Raw genomic sequence first — 22213 nt, 5'->3', positions numbered from 1 at the left:
TAAACGTGCTAAATCATCTGTGTCAACATTCCAACAATCATAAGAAGAAGGGTTTTGTACGACCGCCAAACTATCAAAAAGTTGTTGTCCAGCATCGCCCAAATGATTGAACAAAATTGCTCTTTTCCTAGAAGGTGAGTAGTCTTAGGCCTCAATTGCTTCTAAATAATTGGTAAAAACTCACAGCCATTTGTGCCACGGAGTTCAAAATTTGCAAACTACGTGACAAGAATTTTCAATTCTATTAAGGACAAGTAGGCGAGGATTATGCTATACTCAATTTCTTTACTGAAACACAGCAGCCAATCAGAATACAGTAAAGAAAAACGAAACTACATTACCCATAAACCCTGGGTAACCATAGAGTACACCAACAGTATATAAAGAGTCATAGAGGTAACCACTTCCTCTTTCTTTGTCCAAAATCAATTAGGAAGAACAACTGTAACTCCAGCAATCCATCAAGGACGTCCTCCAGAGAAATCCACATCCGGATGAAGAGGCGAAGGAACCTCCCAAAGCCACAGGAACAAAGGCAGACCAACAAGGAGGAGAAACTCGCAGCACACCTCATACACGGACAGAGCCGGAGGATCGTCACTTGGGATCAGAGCCTGAAAAGAGACACAGAGCCGTAATACACATTCCGTGTAAGCATGAGCATACAAAAGGGTGGGTAGAGAAAATAGAGCAATCACAACAGTTCAACATGAAGAAATCCATGAACATTGGTACAATAACAATATCTGATACAGAATAATTCATATACAATGGGTGGGATAATCCTCGCCTCCTTCTCCTTAATAGAATTGAAAATTCTTGTCACGTATGTTTGCAAATTTTGAATTCTATTTCAGGACAGGAGGCTCCGATTATGCTTGTTTAAAGCTGAGCCACCACTACAGAAGCAACATGAGCAATAGGTTTAAAATAAAACGTTTTGAAAACAGAAGCAGAGGACCAATCAGCGGCTTTCATAATATCGAACAAAGTAACTCTCAATGAGAAGGCTTTAGAGGCCATAGCTCCTCGGGCAGAATGAGCCCCAAACACAGACACATCTATGCCAGCTTCCGCCATGAGCCATCGTACCCACCTAGCCAACGTAGCTGGGGTAATGTGGTGAAAGGGCTTCTGCAATGCAATCAACAATTGGCCTTGCATATCTGAGCGAAAAGAAGAAGTACTTACTTCATAATCCTTGAGACACTGACCTACACAAAGATTAGGATGGGCAGGGAAAGACGGATAAGAAATAAACGTGGTATTGGTACGTCTAAAGAGACGGAATGTGACGCCCTCAGGAGTAAAACTGCGCCCAGCAAGATCCAAAGCACGCACATCAGATACCCGTTTGCAAGAAACTAGGCACAACAACATCGTCAGCTTGGCAGATAGTTGTTTGCGGGACAGCAAAGAATTAACAGGCCCAGCCTCCAGAAAACGTAGAACAGTAGGCACGTCCCATAGTGAAACGTACTTAGGACGAGGAGGGTTCGCAAGACGGATACCCTTGAGCAACTTAGCCACTAAAGGGTGCTCACCTGCTGGTTTACCGTCAACACGGAGGTGACCCGCAGAGATAGCTGAGCGGAAATTGTTCACTGTTCGATACGCCAAACCAGACGAAGCCAATGAGGCCAAGAAATTGACCATCACAGAAATATCAGCTGATGTGGGATCGACTTGCCGTTGAACACACCAGTCACTCCAACGTTTCCATGAGCCTCTGTAGCGCTTGTGGGTACCAGGAGACCAGGCGTCACTGGTGAATCTGGAAGCGTCCGCAGAAAGGCCTGGGACCGACCAGCGTTCCCTGAAATCCGCCACGCCAGAAGCAGGACAGAGCCTGACTGAATCAGGGGATGCGGATTCTGAAGAGGATCTAGCAGGAGATTCCACTTCAGGGGAAGAATGAACGGCACTGCAAAGGCCATCTCTATGAGGAGGAGGAGGAGGAATCGCTATCGTCCATAAAAAATCAATCCGCATGTCAACCAGCTCTGACGCCAACCTCGCCAACTCCGAACACCTTCACTTCCAGATCCACATCAACCCCAAGACCACACTCAGAGGCACCCTCCTCTACAGACCACCAGGACCCCGCGCTAAATTCATTGAAGACATCACAGACTTCATCACTCCACACGCGCTCCCCTCCAAAGAGTACATCCTTCTGGGAGACCTCAACTTTCACCTTGAAAAGAACAACGACCGCAACACCACCACCCTCTTGGACAACCTCGCCAACCTCGGACTTAAACAACTGGTCACTTCCCCCACCCACATCGCAGGTCACACACTCGACCCCATCTTCACCTCCAGCAATCATGTCTCCTTCAGCCACACTACAGATCTCCTCTGGACTGACCACAGCTGCGTTCACTTCTCCTACAACAAGCCAAAACCCACCAACCACCTCCAACCAACTCTGCAAAGAAACTGGAACAAAATCACCATCGACCAGATCTCCTCATCGCTCCTTCTAAACACCCCAGCCCACTCTTCTAACCCAAACCAAGCCGCCGCCAACTTCACCCTATGGTTATCCAACACCGCCGACAACTTAGCACCACTGAAAAAACGTCAAAGCAAACCTGGCAGCAAGAAGGCCTCATGGTTCAACGATGATCTTAAGAAGTCCAAGAAACTCTGCCGCTCCCTTGAAAAGGCCTGGAAAAAAGACCCAACCATTAGCACCAAGGACGCCTTCAAAAACGCCACCCGCACACACCACCAACTAATCCGAAAGGCCAAGAAAACAGCATTCAAGTATCGACTTGACAACAACGCCCACAACAGCAAGGAACTTTTCAACATCGTCAAGGAATTTACCAATCCCTCGGCCAACTCCAACGACATCACCCCCTCTCAAGCCCTCTGCGACTCTCTAGCCTCATTCTTCCACAACAAAATTGCAGACATCCACAACAGCTTCGACAACCAACCCGGAGACCAACCCACCCAACCATTTGCTGAACATTCGCCCCCCTTGAACACCCTTAACGACTGGAACCCAATCTCCACTGAGGACACCATCCGCCTGATGAACTCCATCCACTCAGGATCCCCCACAGACCCATGTCCTCACCACATCTTCAACAAAGCAGACTCCGTCATAGCACCGCACCTCCGAGACGTCATCAACTGCTCCTTCAACTCCGCCACCTTCCCGGAAAGCTGGAAACTCGCTGAACTCACCGCCCTTCTGAAAAAACCCACAGCGGACCCCACCGAACTCAAAAATTACCGCCCCATTTCGCTCCTTCCATTCCCGGCCAAAGTAATCGAGAAAGCTGTCAACAACCAGCTCGCCGCTTTCCTCGAAGCCAACAAATCCCTCGACTCCTCACAATCTGGCTTCCGAGCAAAACACAGCACTGAGACCGCCCTCATCGCAGCAACAGACGACATTCGAACTCTACTGGACAATGGAGACACAGTCGCCCTCATCCTCCTCGACCTCTCTGCAGCCTTCGACACAGTCTGCCACAGCACCCTTTTACAACGCCTCAGAAACATCGGAATACAAGGAAAAGCACTTGAATGGATCACCTCGTTCCTCACCGGAAGAACCCAGAGAGTCCGCCTTCCACCATTCAAGTCCGAGGCCACTGAAGTCATCTGTGGCGTACCACAAGGATCCTCACTCAGTCCCACCCTCTTCAACGTATACATGAGCCCCCTCGCGACCATCGCCCGCCAACACAACCTCAACATCATCTCTTACGCGGATGACACTCAACTGATCCTCTCTCTCACCAATGACCCCAGCACCGCCAAAACTAACCTACACGAAGGAATGAAAGAAGTCGCCGAATGGATGAAACACAGCCGTCTGAAACTGAACTCAGATAAAACAGAAGTCCTCATCTTAGGTACTTCCCCCTCTGCATGGGACGACTCTTGGTGGCCGGAAGCCCTTGGAAAAGCACCCATCCCGACAGACCACGCACGGAACCTAGGCGTTATCCTGGATTCTTCACTCTCAATGAACAGACAAGTCAGCGCCGTATCCTCATCCTGTTTCAACATTCTTCGCATGCTCAAAAAAACATTTCGCTGGATCCCCACCGAAACCAGAAAAACAGTCACCCATGCTCTGGTCACGAGCCGACTGGACTACGGAAACACCCTCTACGCAGGCACTACCGCTAAACTCCAGAAGAAACTCCAACGAATCCAAAACGCCTCAGCCAGGATCATATTAGACATCCCGCGCAACGAACACATCTCTGGTCACCTGAAAGACCTCCACTGGCTACCCGTCAATAAGAGGATCACTTTCCGACTGCTAACCCACGCACACAAATCACTCTACGACATCGGACCAGAATGCCTCAACTCACGACTATCCTTCTACACCCCCTCCCGCCAACTACGTTCTTCCAGCCAAGCCCTCGCCACTGTACCTCGCATCAACAAGACCACCATGGGAGGCAGATCCTTCTCATACCTGGCTGCTAAAACCTGGAACTCACTCCCCACTTACCTTCGCCTTACCCAGAACCACCTAGCATTCAGAAAGCAACTTAAAATGTGGATATTTGACAAGTAATCCTCCTCCCCTCCCTAAGCGCCTTGAGACCCTCTGGGTAGGTAGTGCGCTATATAAATTCTTTGACTTGACTTGACTTGACTTGACTTATGAGAACCGGGAACCACGGCTGAGCTCTCCACAGAGGAGCAATCAGAATCAACTCCGCTTGGAAGCGCTTTGTGTAAGCCAGGACCCTGGGAATCATCATGAATGGGGGAAAGGCATAACACAACGTTGTCGGCCATGGTTGGAGAAAAGCATCCATGGCTAGAGCCTCCGGATCTGGCCTCCAGCTGTAGAACAGTGGGAGCTGAGTGTTGAGGCGGGACGCAAAAAGATCTATCTGACAACGTCCCCAGGACCGGAGAGGATAACGGAACACATGAGGGTGAAGCCTCCAATCGCTGAAGTCCCTCAGATGCCTCGAGTTCCAATCCGCAATGAGATTGTTGCAACCAGGGAGAAACTCTGCAATAACTGTGATCTTTTGTTGCAGACAAAAGTGCCAAAATTCCTTGTCAATCTCCGCCAGTAACTGGGAGCGAGTTCCCCCTAGTTTGTTGATGTAACGGACTGCTGATACGTTGTCCATGCGGAGGAGTATACAGCAGTTTGACCGAAGGGGAGAGAGGCAACAAATCGCAAAGGAGCCCGCCAGGAGCTCCAGACAGTTGATATGAAGAGAGAGTTCTTGGGGAGACCAACGACCCCCCGTCGAGACGGGACCACACCTGGCCCCCCAGCCCCAACGACTGGCATCCAACTCGATCACTACCTCTGGCGTGGATCCGAATAGGGCTCGACCATTCCAAGCCTCCATGTGGTCCAACCACCATTGCATCTCCAACCTCGCATCCTCCGAGAGTGGAATTTGATCCGAGTAACTGAGCCCTCTTTGAAGATGGCGAATCTTGAGGCGCTGCAAAGCCCTGTAATGAAGCGGGCCGGGAAGATCGCCTGAAGAGACGAGGCCAAGAGACCGACAACTCGTGCTAACGATCTCAATGACACAGTCGGTCTCGCAATAACGGAAGTCAGTTCTCTCTTGATATACCGAATCTTTTGATTGGGCAAAAGAAGCTGACAGGTAAGAGAGTTGACCCTGAAACCCAGGAAATCTATCACCTGAGTCAGACTCAACACGGACTTCTGAACATTCACCAGAAAGCCGAGAGACTGTAAGAGCTCGATGGTCCATTCCAGATGAGACATTAGTTTGAGAGGACAATCCGCTAGAAGGAGGATGTCGTCCAAATATATGATCAACCGAACTCCTCGAGTGCGAAGATTTTCCACGACTGGCCGCAGCAATTTCGTGAAGCACCATGGTGCCGACGAGAGGCCGAACGGGAGAACTTGGTACTCGTACCAAGTCCCCTGCCAGTGGAACTGGAGGAAATGGCGATGGGGGCGGAAGATTGGAATGGACAAGTATGCGTCCTTATGGTCCAGACGGACCATCCAATCCTTCTCGCGCAGAAGATCTCGCAATAGATGGATTCCCTCCATCTTGAAGTGTCTGTAGACCACTCCCCCATTGAACTCCTTCAGATTGAGCTCTAATCTCAAACCCCCTCCCTTCTTCTCCACTAGGAAGATCGTGCTGACGAACCCCTGTGGATGACGCACGGTCTGAACAATTGCCCCTTTTAAGAGGAGCGACTGGAGCTCTTTGGTGATGAACACTTGATCTTTTTGGGAAAAACAAAGAGGAGAGGGTAGATGAGATTGACACTGGGGGTGATAAAACTCTATTTTGAACCCCCTGAACCGTCTCCAGCACCCATGCATCGCTGGAGATCGATTGCCAATTGGCGAGGAAAAAACGTATCCTGCCCCCCAGAACAACACTGCATGCAGGAATTAGGCTCGCCTGAAGTGGCGGAATCCTGATATCCTCCGGAGTTGCCACCGGAACGGCCTTTTCCGTATTGTCCGCAGCCTTTCCTTGAAGGGTAGAAATTTGATCTTTGGGAGTATCCAGAATCTTGATTGCCTCCCCTATGGGACTGATAGCCTCTCTGGGCTGTTGCTGACCACGGCCGAATGAGCGTCCCCTGTTTTGTCCGGCCTTGTTGAAAATCGGAGGCATAGCTCGTCGGAGTGTAGCCTGGGCCTTGTCTAGGCCACTGAAAGTATTCACAAACTGTGTCAGCTCCTTCAAAAAAGGCTGTCCAAAAAGCAAGCCCTGAGCCACTGGACCCGACTCTGAAGTCGAGAGCTCCGCTAATTTTGGGTCGAGTTTGAGGAGAAGTGAACGACGCCTCTCACTGGAGAGCGCACAATTTGTGTTTCCGAGCTGGCAAATCGCCCTTTGAGCCCACTCTATCAGCTCGTCTGGATCCACCATCGTTGATGATTCTTTGGCCCTGAAACCCAGATCTAATATCTTAGTCAGAGGGCCCAGCATATCCAAGACCTTGTCCTGACAGGAACGCCAGGAACGATCCAGACCCTTCTTAGGGTCCTTAGCAAATTTACGCAGGTAAGTGATCATGGTGGGGTCCACCTCAGGCGTGTCCGCCAAACCATCAGACAGATCCGGCCTAGGACACTCCGAACGGAGCCGGGCCCGGACCTCCTTCTCGAAAGGCTGTCGAATGTTCCGCTGCACATACTCTGCCACCGCAGGAGATGGGAGCCAAGCCGTAGAATTTGAGTGGACAATTTCAGTAGGGTCAAAGGTGAGGAGAGGCGGATGAGAGGGGGCATCAACAAAATGTTCCTTGCATTTCCTCTTTTTTGGAGGCGGAGGAATAGGATCAGAGGAGGATGAGGAATGCGGGTCGTCAGAATCGGCCTCGACGTTCGTAGATTTGGATTTTGCAGCAGCGAGAGACTTTGCTAGTCGCTGAAAATCTGAAGCATGGGGATTCTTAGGGGAAGAAGAAGACTTGCGCATGGTAGGAACCCAACCTTGTTGTTGCGCAAATGTCGTTAAATGCCTTTTAAGAGGAGTGATAGCACGAACCAGTGCCTTATTCATCGAGTGTTGAACACCCCTGTCAAGGGCCTCCACCAGATCCTGTTCAAGGGATTCTGAGGCTTCATCACCATAGTCATCGTCATCCTCATAATAAAATTCAGACATGATACCCAAGGGTACAAATTCAGCCCACAAGATGACAATAGACCAGTTTGCCAGAGGTAAAATTCTGGGGGAGTGACAAAAACCCCACAGCAAGCCTTGAAATGCAGAAAAAAAACGCCTGCAAAAAACAATTAGAAGGTGGAGGGAGGGCTTGCCGTCTCACAAAAGCACTCTAGGCAGAGCCTATGCAAAATTATCCTGCCTGAAGCCTTTCTGCAGCAACCGGTGTCAATTAGGGGTTAAGTTTGATGCTGTGGGCGTTAACGCCGCAATGGACGTCCTTCACAAAGCTCCGGCAACTCCCAGTCACACAGAGCGCCGGAAAACCTTGCCGCGCATGCGCGGATCCCGGCTGCCACAAACGGAAGGGAAGAGCTCGCGCAGGCAGCGTGAGCTCTCACAACCACGGACTCCCACTCCACAACACAAAGGTTCCGGGCACAAATCGCCCGGACCTCAAGGGAGGCAGAACACACACTCCCAGCCACGCGACACTGCCGCAAAGTGAACGAAGAGCAACGCGGCAAAGACACGAGCGCGTAACACAGTGTGGCAGAGGTCGCTAATAAAGCGCCAGACATATAACAAGAACAGTAAATGTAAGTAAAAGAATAAAGAACTTAACTGGTTGCGAAGCAGCAAAGAAAGAGGAAGTGGTTACCTCTATGACTCTTTATATACTGTTGGTGTACTCTATGGTTACCCAGGGTTTATGGGTAATGTAGTTTCGTTTTTCTTTACTGTATTCTGATTGGCTGCTGTGTTTCAGTAAAGAAATTGAGTATAGCATAATCGGAGCCTCCTGTCCTGAAATAGAATTGGTGGTTTACCAGGGATCTTGAAAAATGAAGGTGGAGCAACAATGCCATTATTAGAATCAGCTACGTTGAAGACAATAAAAAGAAAAAGTATATAAATCTTACTTATTTCTTTGCTGATCGAAATGATGAACATAGAATGGTGCAAGAAGCAAATCATCCAAAGAAAACGCTGTGAATCAAAGAGCTGAGGCAAATCGCCAACTTCGCACTGTTATAACACCTTGATTCCCATATAAAACAATGAATTTTAGCCCAACCACCTAAAATGGCCGCCAAGCGTGTTGACGAGATTACGTGTTTGACGATCGTTCCTTAGCGATCAAAACACAACATCATTAATGATGGCAGACAATCGTGGTAGGAATGCGTGCGCACAGAATGAAGGCTGAAGTAAAACGATGCAAGGTGAGCGCGACCGTTGATTATGCTGGTAAGCCTCAAATCGCTGTAATCACAGACAAACAATGTTTTAAACACTCACGGATGCCGGAATTCTTGAGAATAAGAACTCGAGGAATTATCCAAAAAGCTTCAATATTTTCCGGGTCGGTGGGTCCTATCTTCCAAGTAGGTAAGAAAATATTGATGATCAGCCGCAGTAAATAAGAAGTTGTCGCCAAATAATGTAGTGGGGATCTCTAGATAAGTAGACCAAAGTAAGAGAAATCCAGGAAGCTTTATAATAAAAATGAATTAAAAGTGTATTCATAGAAGTGGACCCACGACTGTTCTCTTCGTGGTGTAAGGAGAATCTGTCATCATGAACACCAAACGCTCTAGAATACAGTTTGTCATACAGAACATTGGATATCGACATTCCTTAAAGATACCTTACTACAAACTAATTAATATATAATAACTTACATACTACAAGGAACCAATTAAAAAGTGGGCAGAAGGCGGGCAGAGCTTCATGCCCATATCCTGAATTCAACAGGTCTCGAAGAGACAGCGCAAGTGCTGCCAAAACACGACCTAATAAGCATTTGCAATGCAAGAGGTCTCGCGTTTGCGAGAGTATGAGGTAATGGCATTGTAAATGGCAATGCCTTTTATTTATTTATTTTTAAAACCTGCTAGTGGTGCGTAAAAACGTACTTTGTACTGATAGGCGTTGCTTATGAGAAGTAAGGCTGGCAGTAACTGTGCCTCTTTTACTGGCAGTCTTGCTTCTCTGTAAACAAGGACAAGAAGTACTAAGTGCTAGCAGGTTTTAAAAATATATAAATAAAAGGCATTGCCATTTACAATGCCATTACCTCATACTCTCGCAAATGCAAGCTCTGATGCATTGCAAATGCTTGTTTTATTTACAAGAGAATTCACAAGAGAAACCTAACAAGAATAACAAATCGCACATCTGTATCCCACCAGGAAGAGGGGAGCCACCCAATCACAGAGGGGCGTTCAGCTGGGCTTGTCACGCGTATCCTTTAGGGGTTCATCTGGCACGAGGAGAAAAAAATAGATGTCTCTAGGAATGACACAAGCTGCACTCAAAGGCAAGCCCTTGGACAGGTCTAAGGTGAGAGAAAATGTCCACTGCCCCAGGCTCTGCTGGCAGTGTTCAGTGTGTCTGAAAACTGCTGACTACAGTTTAGCTCTGTGCCCATGTGTATGAAATAACACAAGTACAGCATCACGGTAACCATAGGAACAGTCAGCAACACTGATCAACATAGGAGCTTAAATAAAGTTTAGTAGTTTCTAATTGTACTGATGTGAACCGTCATAGCATGTATATTTGAGGGGAGAAAGCCACATGTAAAGAATAGAGAAAGTTGCTTGCACTCAGTGGTCAAACAGTTGGCTTCCTAGGCTAACAATGTTGTCGGGAAAATTTTGTGTGTGGGTTTTATTTCCTACTAATTTTGTGCTGCGTTGAACTTAGCTTGGTAAACGAACAGTTTTTTTCTCGCAAGTTTTCCGTATTACCTGCAAAAAACCGCAAAAGTTGCGAAGTTTTATTTAAGGTGGCCCTTTGCCTGCACGTAGGGACTGTTTGCAATGCTTTTTGGCCTGGGAGTAATTTGCTATTAACTTCCCTGGTGAGTATTGTGACATTCATAAAATCTCCACAAGGTATGCGACCAAACAAAACAGACGTTACACATAACATGATTTTATGGTACTTGATATAAACACATCCGGTGACAGTGTAACTCTTGTGAGAGGAAACTACTGTCAGAGCCACAGGTAGGCTCCGTGAACTGCATGAACGCCAGTACTCACGCACTGCGTGACATTCTACACGCCCCTAACTCTAAATCACCAGCATTATATGACATAGAATGAAAGGACTGAGTTCACAATCTTCTGTTTGAAATTGGCTGCAATGTTAAACAAGCAGAGGGAGGAGGAGGCAGCCGCAGCAATTGTCATCTATTTTTTTCTCCTCGTACCAGATGAACCCCTAAAGGATACGCGTGCAATTGTCTTGGCAGGGAGTGTGGAGTAACATCCTGAGCTGCCAACTTTGGAACTGGGTTCGAGTCTCGGCGTTGGCTCTCCCATGGTGAAACATGAAAGCGGGCATGCCCATTTCAAAAGCACACATGCTACCTCCTCGGAAGTAATAAATAAAATGAAACATGAAACACGGTGCCTGTCAATGAAGCTGTGCTGCTAAAACAAAAATAAAGTTTATTTACCCACTGGTTGGAAAATGCAAGCGCGGGCACCGTGCAGATACACAAGCCGAGGGGTAGGGTATCCCTCCCTACCCCTCCGCTTCTTGGAAATAGATTCAGCTGCACTTCTATGGGTGGACAGGCATGACTCCTTCTTTTTTTACATTTCTGGACGGAGCATGCGCGAAGTTGTTAACAAAACCAATTGTGTCGTTGATGCTGGAAGTAGAGCTTTGTCCATCCGATCTCAAATCGATGATACTGTCCTGTAGCCATGCCGGTGAAAATACACATCTACCGGTAAGCAGCTGTGGGTGGAACTGCAACAGGATGTGGTGTGAAATGGAGCAAGATGGGGTGTGAAACACAGCACTGTGAGCGTTTACCTTCACGCTGGATCCGCCGATGTGAGTGTCCGCCTCCATGCTCTCTCCCTGGTTCTTCTTGCACAAGGGGGCCCGCAACTTGTATGTGGAGGTGGGCTTTACCGGAGCCCCTGGGGCCTGGCAGCATTCTGTAAGAAGCATTATGGGAGTAGTAGCAAATAAATATAAGGCCACAGCGATTGCTGCTTTTTACTCTTTGGGAGGTGTTGAATAACCAGCAGGAGGCGTGTAAATGCATGGCGCCAGCTATACACGTGCACATCCACTGTCTTGTAAGTGAATCTAACGCCGTGGTACGTGTTCTCGGGCATGTTCCCAATTCCAGTCCGTCCTGCTTGTGCCCATCTCCTGTCTCCCTTCCAAAGCAAGACAGTAACAAAAGATCTTGCTGGCGACAGCGCTATCGCGCTGCGGTCACGTGCTGCGGTCGCGTGCTGCAGTCACGCGCTGCGGTCGCCAGGTGAGACCTAAAATGGTACAGGAGTCAAAACTTCATCTGATGAAGGCCGGAAGTCCCAGGTAAATGTAATGAGGAAGAATGATTAGCGAAATCGGCTTCTGAGCAAGTGGCAGCGAGGCGTTATTTCCTGGGATAAGGATTAGGAGAGGCTACCCCCACCTTTAAGATGACCCCCCACACTGTGGCAAAGCAGCAAAGAGGAGGGTGAAGCAGGTTGCCCATCTGCTTGGAGTCGGTGGTTTTCAACTTACCAATGCTTACGCTCAGACTGGAATTTGGGTGCGGCAAGCGGGGAGACTCATAGGCAGCAGCTTTGGTGTTCATGGAGAGCCAATATCACAAACTACTTAGAGGGGGGTCTAAGGGCTAGTTTACCGACTCATACTAGATGCATGCCCCTGTCAAGAACATGAGTATACACAAAAAGGTATCTAGGAGTCTAAGAAAGTGAAATCAAATCACAAACACCCATTGACATGACAAAATAAGAGAAGGGTGGAGACTACATTCATCAGTCGCATCACGTGAAACAATAACAACACATGCACGTGAGGCACAAGCTCTAGGTGAAAATGTTCCCATCAGTTGTCTAACTGTACCGCCACTAGCACATCATTTGGGTTCTCCTTACCCAGGAGTCAGTGCCCTCACAGTCACACGAGACGTAATAGAGGACTGTGAGAATAAAGAGACCCTACAGTTATTGTCTATTAGGCGGACCTAGTATGATAAGACAACTGAAAAAAGCAGTGCAAAGAAGTGATAAGTGAGAATATAAAATCAGGTAAGACTGAGTAGAAAAAAGAAATTTTAATAGTTTCTCTCAGCTTCCTAACTCATGGAGAGCCCACAGCTGGAGGAAACATCTGCACATAGGTCATTACCAGGAGGTTCGACAGATGTCCTGCAGAAACAGGCTCCCACAATCAGGTTCAATGTCAAATTTCCTCTGCACCTGAACGAGTGACGAATAATAACAAATACATGTATATCCTAAAAGAGAGAATCTGTCAACAGCCTCCAACAGGTGGCTTCACAGTCAGTGAGGCATTACGGTGCAGAAACATATGCCCTGTAGAGCAAAATGGAACCAATGGAAAGGACTGCAAGATATATAGTGGATGGGAAGAGAGCAGCCAATTACCTTCCAATTCCAATTGTCTGACCTAGGAGGATATTTACAAAGAAGTGGTAGAGTGAGGTGTTAGCCGTCACAGGTTAATGCCGCACTACGCCACTTCGGAAATGCAAGGCTGCACCATATTTACAAGGATATGGTGCAGCCCTTCATTTCTCCCTGCACTGGCGCTATACTTAGCAGTGTAGCGCGAACGCAGGCACCCATGCACAATAGTGCAAGGGTGCCTGTGTGCAGGAGAAGATTGTTTATGTGCAGGAAGGTGTCTCTTCCTAAACATAAACAATCTTTAAATGCCGTTTTGTCACTTCTATGTGTGCTGATTAATGCAGCACAGATGAAAGTTATAAAATGTTATTTTTTAAGGATTGTTTATGTGCAGGAAGGGTCACCTTCCTACACATAAACATTCCAAGGCAGCACACATGGGAAAAGCAAAAACGAGGAGAAATAATGCATTTCTCCTTGTTTTGTCAAGTTAAGACCAGGTTTTCTCTGCTCTTAATTTTGGCGCTGCCTCCTATGTACGCCACCCTTGTAAATAGGGGCAGCGTCAAAATCAATGGGTTTTGCCATGGAAGCTCACCGCAACACCCATAGCCCTCCTCTTTCATGCTATTACTGCATGAAAGGGTGCCTTTTTTACAAGGTGACATTAATCCACTTTAAGTGGCTTAACTGATCCCCTATCGCCAAAGTAAAATCGCAAAAAGTGAAGTTCCTGTGGCGATAGGGGCTTGCACATCTGCCCCTGAGTTCCACTGTACTATTGGAGGATCAAATGGACAAGATCGAAAACTAAAGCAGAGCTAAAACTCTTTGAGTGACCTTTGGTGGGAGATGTCCAGACCACAGGGTGACACTTGGGGGGATATGTAAAAGGAGGTGGAGAAGAGAGACGTCAGCCTTCCTGGCTTAACGCCTCTCTCCTCGACTTCTGAAATGCAAGGCTGCAACATATTTACAAGAATGTGGTGCAGCCTTGCGTTTCCCTCGGTGATGGCGCTAAATTTACCAACTTAGCGCCAACGCAGGCACCCTTGCACCATAGAGCAAGGGTGTTTGCGAGCAGGAGAAGATTTTTTTATGTGTAGGAAGGTGACCCTTTCTGGACATAAACAATCCTAAAACGCCATTCAGTCACTTTCATGTGTGTTGCTTCATGCAACATACATGAAAGTGACAAAATTGATTTATTTTTAAAGATTGTTTATGCACAAGAAGTGTCACCTTCCTACATGTAAACACACCATGGCATTTGACTGTTTGCATGTGTGCTGCACAAGGCAGCCACATGGAAAAAGCAAAAACAAGGAGAAATAATGCATTTCTTCTCGTTTCGCCAACTTAAGAACAGGATTTTTTTGTCTCCTTGGGGGGCCTGTTGCGGGCCCCCATGGACTCCAGGGGGTGGGGGGTGCACCTGTGGTACCCCCTGCCTTTCAATGAACAATGTGGCAGGCACCGCCCGCCGCAATGTTAAAAATGCGGGACGCGCCTGTAAAGTGTGGCGGGTGCATCCTAATGGGATGTTTGGGACCGCCGCTAGCATTGCGGGCGGTCCCATTTCCCACTGGTATGCGCCATACCAATGGGGCCCTTAGTGTTCAGTAATACCTTTACAGGTTATTAATGAAGTGTTATACCAGATATATCTATAAAGCACTGCTACATGTAAGTTGTAGCAACAGACGCTCTGTGCTCACTACATGCGCCAATACCAAATTATATAAACAAAGCTATTTGCAAATATTCTAAGTAAGGGAGCTATTTTACTGAGGTAGATCGGGCGCTTTGTGACACTTTCCAACTGGTGTAGAGTTATCGGAACCCAATATGTCAGTGATTCACCCCCACCGAAGAGCCCCTGGCAGCCCCCGAAGAAACAAAGAGATACAGATGCTCAGGATGTGAAACAATTTGTAGGATTGCTGACATTTGGTAGATGTGCTTTTCCGAGTGAAACGCTCTACTTGCTACAATGATCATTTTCCGCATTAGAAACCTATTTTGTGAAAAGTACTTGGAAACATCTATTTGGAAAGTTTTTTTTACAATACTGCATAGGGGTTAAAAGGGCTGAAATGTATCCTATTGTATCCATTATTTTATTTATATTGTTTCTGCTACAGAAAGTATTCAATTTTTGTGTCAAATACTGGGACTGACCAACATTTCTCATAGCAGAGTTCATACAAACAACAGGTAATGTCTCGGTTGCCATGACAGACTGTAGCCCGGTGCTTAATTTGAGCCGGTGGCTTCCGGTGCTGTTGTAGTCAGTTGGTCAAAGACCTGATATAGCCTAATACTGTGTGGAAGGTGTCAAGAAACAGGCTCAGAAAACTGACCCAAAAACACTTGTTGGAATAGGACAGGTAATACGACTTAATCAGTAAAGGTCATGTCGCTTAATAGAAATGTTCCATTGCTATGCTAAACCAAAAAAACAAGCCCAACATCGGTGAGGAAACAAGCATGAGGATATGTTGGATTTCTTTGCCTAAAGCATTGAACCCTCAAGGAAGAATGACAATACCTAAGCAATGCCTTCAGTGTTTATTTCCCAATTATTTAGTGTTTAGGAATACACACACATTGTCGTCAATATAATAATACTAGATACTGGCAGAAAATACATCCTGAATGCTTGCAAAGCACTGACGCTGCCCACCTTCTGTTCTAGCCCATAACTGCCTCATTAGGTCCAAACAGGGTGACCCTTCCTACAACAACAACAAAAATGTCACTAGAAACTATTACTTCAAGCTATGCGCAAATGCCCGAGTGAGTGATGGAATAAGTTTGGTCTGACCCTATAGAATGGTTAGGTTATCTGCTTATACAACCCTTTAAAAAAGTTACCATAGTTCCCCTTTTGAAAAAACCTGGGTCTTGACCCCTTGACCCTACTTAACTATTGCCCCATATCTTTGCTTCTCTATTTGGCAAGGTACAGGAGCCCCATGTGGCAAAACAGTCTCAGTTCCTTGATCCCCACCAAGCGGGTTTTCGTTCCCCTCATTCAACTGAGGCAGTACATTTGACTGTATCATACGAGTTAAGAAAGGAAGCCGACAGGGGCACCCCTCAGGTCCTGGTGCTTTTGGATCTGTCCGCGGCATTTGACATGGTCGACCATGGAATTCTGGTGACGAGTGTCAGGGACGTGTGGTACTGAAAATTCTGGACCCGTGTTATAAACATGGTCGTATCATGACGATTTTGGTATCAGCAGACCGAGAATGATTAGAATACTATGCACAAGCATTTTCGTCATATTCGAGTGACGAAGTCACCCTGAAATCAGAGTTTCCGCCCTGAACCCTCGGGTTCCATTTTGTGAACGGCAGCCATTTTGTGATTGCCCTCACATAGGCAGATGACTAAGGCCAAAAACGAATCTGAAGGACACGTACACCTTTGCTGACTCCTCTGTGACCTGGGCAAGATGACTCCACTGCCTGAAGCCAAACCTCTCCGGCCAGTTCCTTTCCCAGTGGCCGATCGAGATAGCATCAAGGCACAGCATACCATAAACCTTTCATCGCACACAAACCCTGCCTAATTTTACACACACCTGTCTCTGTTTCTTTCTTTATGACTTGCTTTACGGGAGGAGGTGCCCGTTTTTATTGGGGGTCTACCGATATCTGATGAAAATACTGGGCCTTGCCAGACAATTGATTGTGGGCTGGACAAACTGAAATATGGGCTTGTCATCATGACTTTGCTTTTTATTTGTAGTGAAAATATGTGAATGGTCAACTGTAAAATAAGGAATGTTTGACTAAAGCATAATATTTTGTATAAAAGAGAAGGCTGGCTTTGTAAGATGGAGCAGTCTCCTGAGAATATACACCGTGTTGTACTTCTAGGATACCTGTTACTGGCTGCAGCCAATAAATACGATCTTTGACTTCACCTAGAAGACTCTGTGTTTCTGTAGTCTAAAACAGGAAGGACTCGAGGTCATAGGGTGTGTCCCTGGCACCGCTGGGTTCCGAAAAACCCAGTACTTCAGTTGGCGCCCACGTGGGGCGATTTCAGCGGTACCGGTCCAAGCCAGAGGTTCGTGAGGAGCTTCGTGTAAAAATTCTGGAGGAAGGCCGCCACTTCATCAGCCCCTGTATGTCGACGTGGTCCGAAAGTCTTTGCTGCGAGGTTCCCCGCTTCCCGACGGCTACAAAGGACTGCTGCCCTGACTATCGCCCTGTTTTGGACCCTTGATGATTGGTAGAGCGAAACGATAGACGAGTCTTCTGGTGACGACATCGATACCTCAGTTAAGTATGAGTGGAGCGTCTCCCAGTCCTTAGTTTGGTTCTTAGTTTGGGTATCCCCTTGGGATCTTTGATTTGGAACTTGCAAGTACCAAAGCCGAGGGACTCGTGTATTCACGAGACTATCGTATTCGATAATCCTTTGAAGTTTGAAGCTAGACTAGAGAGCGAAGATGCCTGGTCTTAGCAGACTTGGACATTTGTTTTGTCTTGGTTGTAAGAGGGATTCCCGATTGGAGGACTCGTGTCCGGTTCCTCTGATTGGAACTCCAACATATGAACTATATGTGAAACATGGCGTAGGCCCCATCACATATAATAAAGTATGGATCCGATACACCAGGAAGTATGGTGTTTTAAAATGGCCCCAATATGGTAGCTTTGACACAGAGATTTTAGATAATCTGGAGGTTAAACTCTTTAAGAAGAAAGCCCGGCCGGCGATGTTTGACTCTTTCCACCTATGGCGTAAGGAAGCCAAACAGAAGGAAATTAAATTAGCGAAGAAAAATAAGAGAGAAAGGGGTATTTCGATAATGCAAGCTGCTATGCAGTATAATGATAATGAAGAAGAACAGGCAAGTGAGCAGTTGCACAGGCAACGTGAAATGGCGATTGATAAATGCTATCCAGTTTTGCCGCCTCTTCAGCAAGATGCAGCAAAAGAACTTGAAAAGGATCCTTTAATGTCACACTTATTGAGTTCGCCACCCCCTTATGCGCAGAGTGCTACAGCACCTCCGCAACCTTTAGTTGTGCAACCTCCGGTCATTGTGCCTCAGGTTCTTCCACAGCCGCCAGCTGCTCTTCAGTTGGCTCCTATTCCTTTGGTGCAGCCTCCTCAAGGGCCGCCGACTTTGCTACCTGCTCCACCTGTACCTCCTACGACTTTGCCTACTGTATCGACTACCTTTTCTAATATTCCCTCTGAAACTGCCTCTGCGTCTGCATCTACGCCTGCCTTGCCTCACTCTGTTTTTTCTCCTGTTCTTTCGTCGGCTTCTCCTTCTGTTCGACAGAGAATGACTGACACTGTCGTTAACCTTCTATCTCCTTTCTTTGGGGCCGCAAGTATGACCCCTGTTTCAACGCGCAAACAGTTGCGTAGTCAATTGCCTGATTCTAGAGAGGGAGAGATATTGGATCATTTGGCACATAAATAGGTTACAGACCCCACAAGATATGAGCTGGAGTCTGTTATGGATGTCTTCCATCAATAGGAAGCATCGAAGCAGAGATATGTTTTTGAGAAAATATGTGTTTTTCTTTGTGAGGAATTGGAGGAAATTGATTTGGAATCCAATCCGCCTGAGTTGTGGCGTGTACGGTTCGAGTTTGCAAAAGGTACGATTAGGGTTCTGATGTTGAGAAAGCAGTTGGGACATTATTATCGTTTAGAAGTGAGGAAGGTATTTCTCGTCGTTGTTTGAGCCTGGTACCTCTGTTAAGAAGAAGGTAAGACAATATCCTATGAGAGAAGTTCCCCCAGTTTGGAGAGACAGGGACCCAAATGCTAACCCAGCTATTCTGCCACATTTTCAGCGTGTGTGGGTACATGTTCCATGGAAGCATGCTGAAGTTTTGGCTCTTAAGCAGACATTGCCTGAACCCCGTAAAAACCCTGCATGGTACTATAAGGAATGGTCACAGACTGCAGGCTCATGCATTATGAATTTAGCTGATATAGACATGTTGTTTGGAAATGTTGTCCCACAGCCTTTATGGGGAAAGATTTGTCATGCGGATCATGATCAGGAGTTAGGTGATACATGGGCTAATATTAGTGCTGCTGATGGCAGACAAGTTGGTGGTGCTAAACCCGAGCCCTTGATAGAAGAACTTCGTGGTAGAATCATTACTTACATGAAGACTGTAATGCCTGCGATGCGTGTAAATTGGGACAAATTGTCTGCGTCTAAGCAGAAGAAAGATGAAACAGAACAGTGTCTGATTTCTTCACCAGGTTTGAAGAGACGTTTATCGACCACAGTGGTCAAGACATGAGTACAGAAGGTGGTCAACGGTTGTTCGTTGACAAGTTTGTGCACAATTTGCTTCCCGAGTTGTGTAAGAAATTGAAGGATTCAGAAAGTTCTTGGGCCGTTTCCTCTTCAGCACAGATATTGGCTACTGCACAATACTACGAAAATAGGGATAAAGATTAAAAGGATAGAGCAGACAAGAAAACTAAAGAGTTAAAGACGAAGGTTCTTTTACAACAGGCGTATCCGCCACGTAGTGGTCAGAATAACTATCAGCAACCGCAACAGTATCAGAGAAACTCGCAAAGGTCCGAGTTTTCTCAACCACGTGTTCCTGTAGGTGCCAATCAGTGTTCCTATTGTAAAGAAGAGGATCATTTCAAGTATAGTTATCCTATTTTGTTACAGCGTACGAATGGTGTTTCCGGTGCAAGAGGTCGAGGTGTTCAACAAGCTCCTAGAGGTAGAGGACGTGGAAATTTCCCCCAGAATGCGCGTTCACTTCCGCCTCGAAATTCGATGAATAGTTTTGATCAGCAGAATAACGCGTCTGGTAGGACGACTCAGTACTATGCTGACGACTACTATGCGGAAGATGAGAATATGGAAGGTAATGATTGCTAGGCATGCCATAGACAAAGAGAGGGAGTTGTTTCAGTTCCAGTAGATCAGAGTGGACCTTACGTTGAGGTGATTACATAAGGTGTGTCAGAGCCTTTTCTGTTGGATACTGGTGCTACAAAGAGTTCTATTATGCACTCAAAACTCCCTGGCGTACCTTTGTCTGGCGAAATGAATGTTTCAGTAGGTTTTTCTGGCGCCCCGATTTCTAGTCCTATGTCCCTTTCTGTTGGACCTTGTGAATTGGAAGCACCCCTTATTCTGACGACAGGTTGCGGTGAGAACTTGTTGGGATTAGATCTGTTGAAAAGACTGTATGCGACATTGTATTGTTCTCCTATGGGAGTACAACTTACACTGGGCAAGAAAGTGGTTTTCCCAATGTATTTGTCGAAAGATAAACTTCCAACCGAATTGTCGTTTCTTCCCGATATTCTATGGGCTACTGGTCCCAATGATGTGGGTCTTTTGGAAATACCGCCATATGTTGTGACATTGAAAGCCAATGTTAAAATGCCACGCATTCCCCAATACATGATCTCTAGTGAAGGTGAAAAGGCGTTGCTAGCGATAATTTATGATCTGATTGAAAAAGATGTAATCGAAGAGACAGGAGGCAACGTTTGCAATAGTCCTGTTCTGCCTGTTTTGAATCGTACTGACCCTTCTCAGCCACCTGTCTACAGGTCTGTGATTGATCTTAGAGAGGTCAATAAGATAGTTGTGCCACAGTTTCCAGGTGTTCCTGATATTACTGCCCTATTGACTATGATTCCAGCTTCAGCCACTTGGGTCTCGGTGATTGACTTGAAGAATGATTTTTTCAGCATCCCGATAGCCGAGGAGAGTAGGGATATTTTCGGCTTCAGTTTAGGAGGCCGAAGCTTTCGCTTCAAGCGGGCTCCCCAAGGCTATTGCGAGAGTCCGTCAATATATAGTCAGGCTTTAAAAACACAGCTTGATACGATCGTTTTACCTGATGGCGCTACCCTTATTCAGTACGTCGATGATTTGCTAGTTGCTGCAGATACTGAGGAGATTTGTAAAGAAGCCACGTTGTCGTTGTTGCGTCATTTGTCTGATTTACATCATAAAGTGTCTCTTTCAAAACTGCAATATTGTCGACAAGAAGTGACCTACTTAGGTCATCTCTTATCGAAGGAGGGAAGGAAACTGACCCCAGAAAGAATTCAGGCAATTGCAAAATTGAGTGTGCCAAGGACACAGAGAGAAGTACGTGCTTTCTTGGGTATTACATCATATTGCAGACAATGGATACCGAATTTTTCTTTGTTAACCAAACGTTTGGTAGCATTGACTTGTAGAGATATACCGAATCCCCTTCCGTGGTCTGAAGATTGTCAGAAAAGTTTTTCAGAATTGCGTGATGCATTGTGTTTGGCTCCTGTGTTGGGTACCCCTGAATACAGCAAGCCCTTTACACTGTATGTCCATGAGAAAGAAGGTTGTGCATTATCAGTACTGACACAGTCTTTCGGAGACAAGCAGCGTCCATGCGCGTATTTTTCGTCGACTTTGGACCCGGTAGCTAAAGCGTTGCAGAGTTGCTTGAGAGCCACAGCGGCAGCAGCTGTTTCTATTCGGCAGTCTGCTGGTTTAGTGATGAATAATATGTTGATTGTGATGGTTCCACATGCAGTGGACACTTTGTTAAACAGGACCATGACACAGCACTTAACTAGTGCTCGATTGTCAGGTTACGAGTTGACACTTCTAGCAAGTCATATGCACATAAAGAGGTGCAATACGTTGAATCCAGCTACGTTGTTACCGATTGTAGCAGAGAGAGATGATGTTGAACAGCATGATTGTTTTCTCAGGACAGAAGAAGAAACGAAAGGGAGAGTAGACCTAAAAGATACTCCTCTTGTGAAGTGTGATGGTACCTTATGGGTGGATGGTTCATGCTTCAAGCTTCCGAATGGTGATACGACTGCGGCATATGCTGTCACGACTTTGCATACGATTGCTGAAACTGCACGTATTCCACATAATTCAGCTCAAGCAGCGGAGTTCATTGCACTTACGAGAGCGTGTGTGTTGTCGAAAGGAATGAAAGTGACCATATACACTGACAGCCAGTATGCGTTTGGTGTGGCTCACAGTTTTGGATGATTGTGGAAAGAAAGTGGGTTTCTGACTTCGCATGGAGCTAAGATACAGCATGGTCAGTTGGTGAATGAGCTTCTTGAGTCACTGACCTTGCCGGTACAAGTTGCGATTGTGAAATGCAGTGCACA

This window comes from Lissotriton helveticus, chromosome 7, assembly GCF_964261635.1.
Source record: "Lissotriton helveticus chromosome 7, aLisHel1.1, whole genome shotgun sequence".
In the NCBI taxonomy this organism is placed as follows: Eukaryota; Metazoa; Chordata; class Amphibia; order Caudata; family Salamandridae; genus Lissotriton; species Lissotriton helveticus.
Note: the sequence above shows the minus strand (reverse complement) of the source record.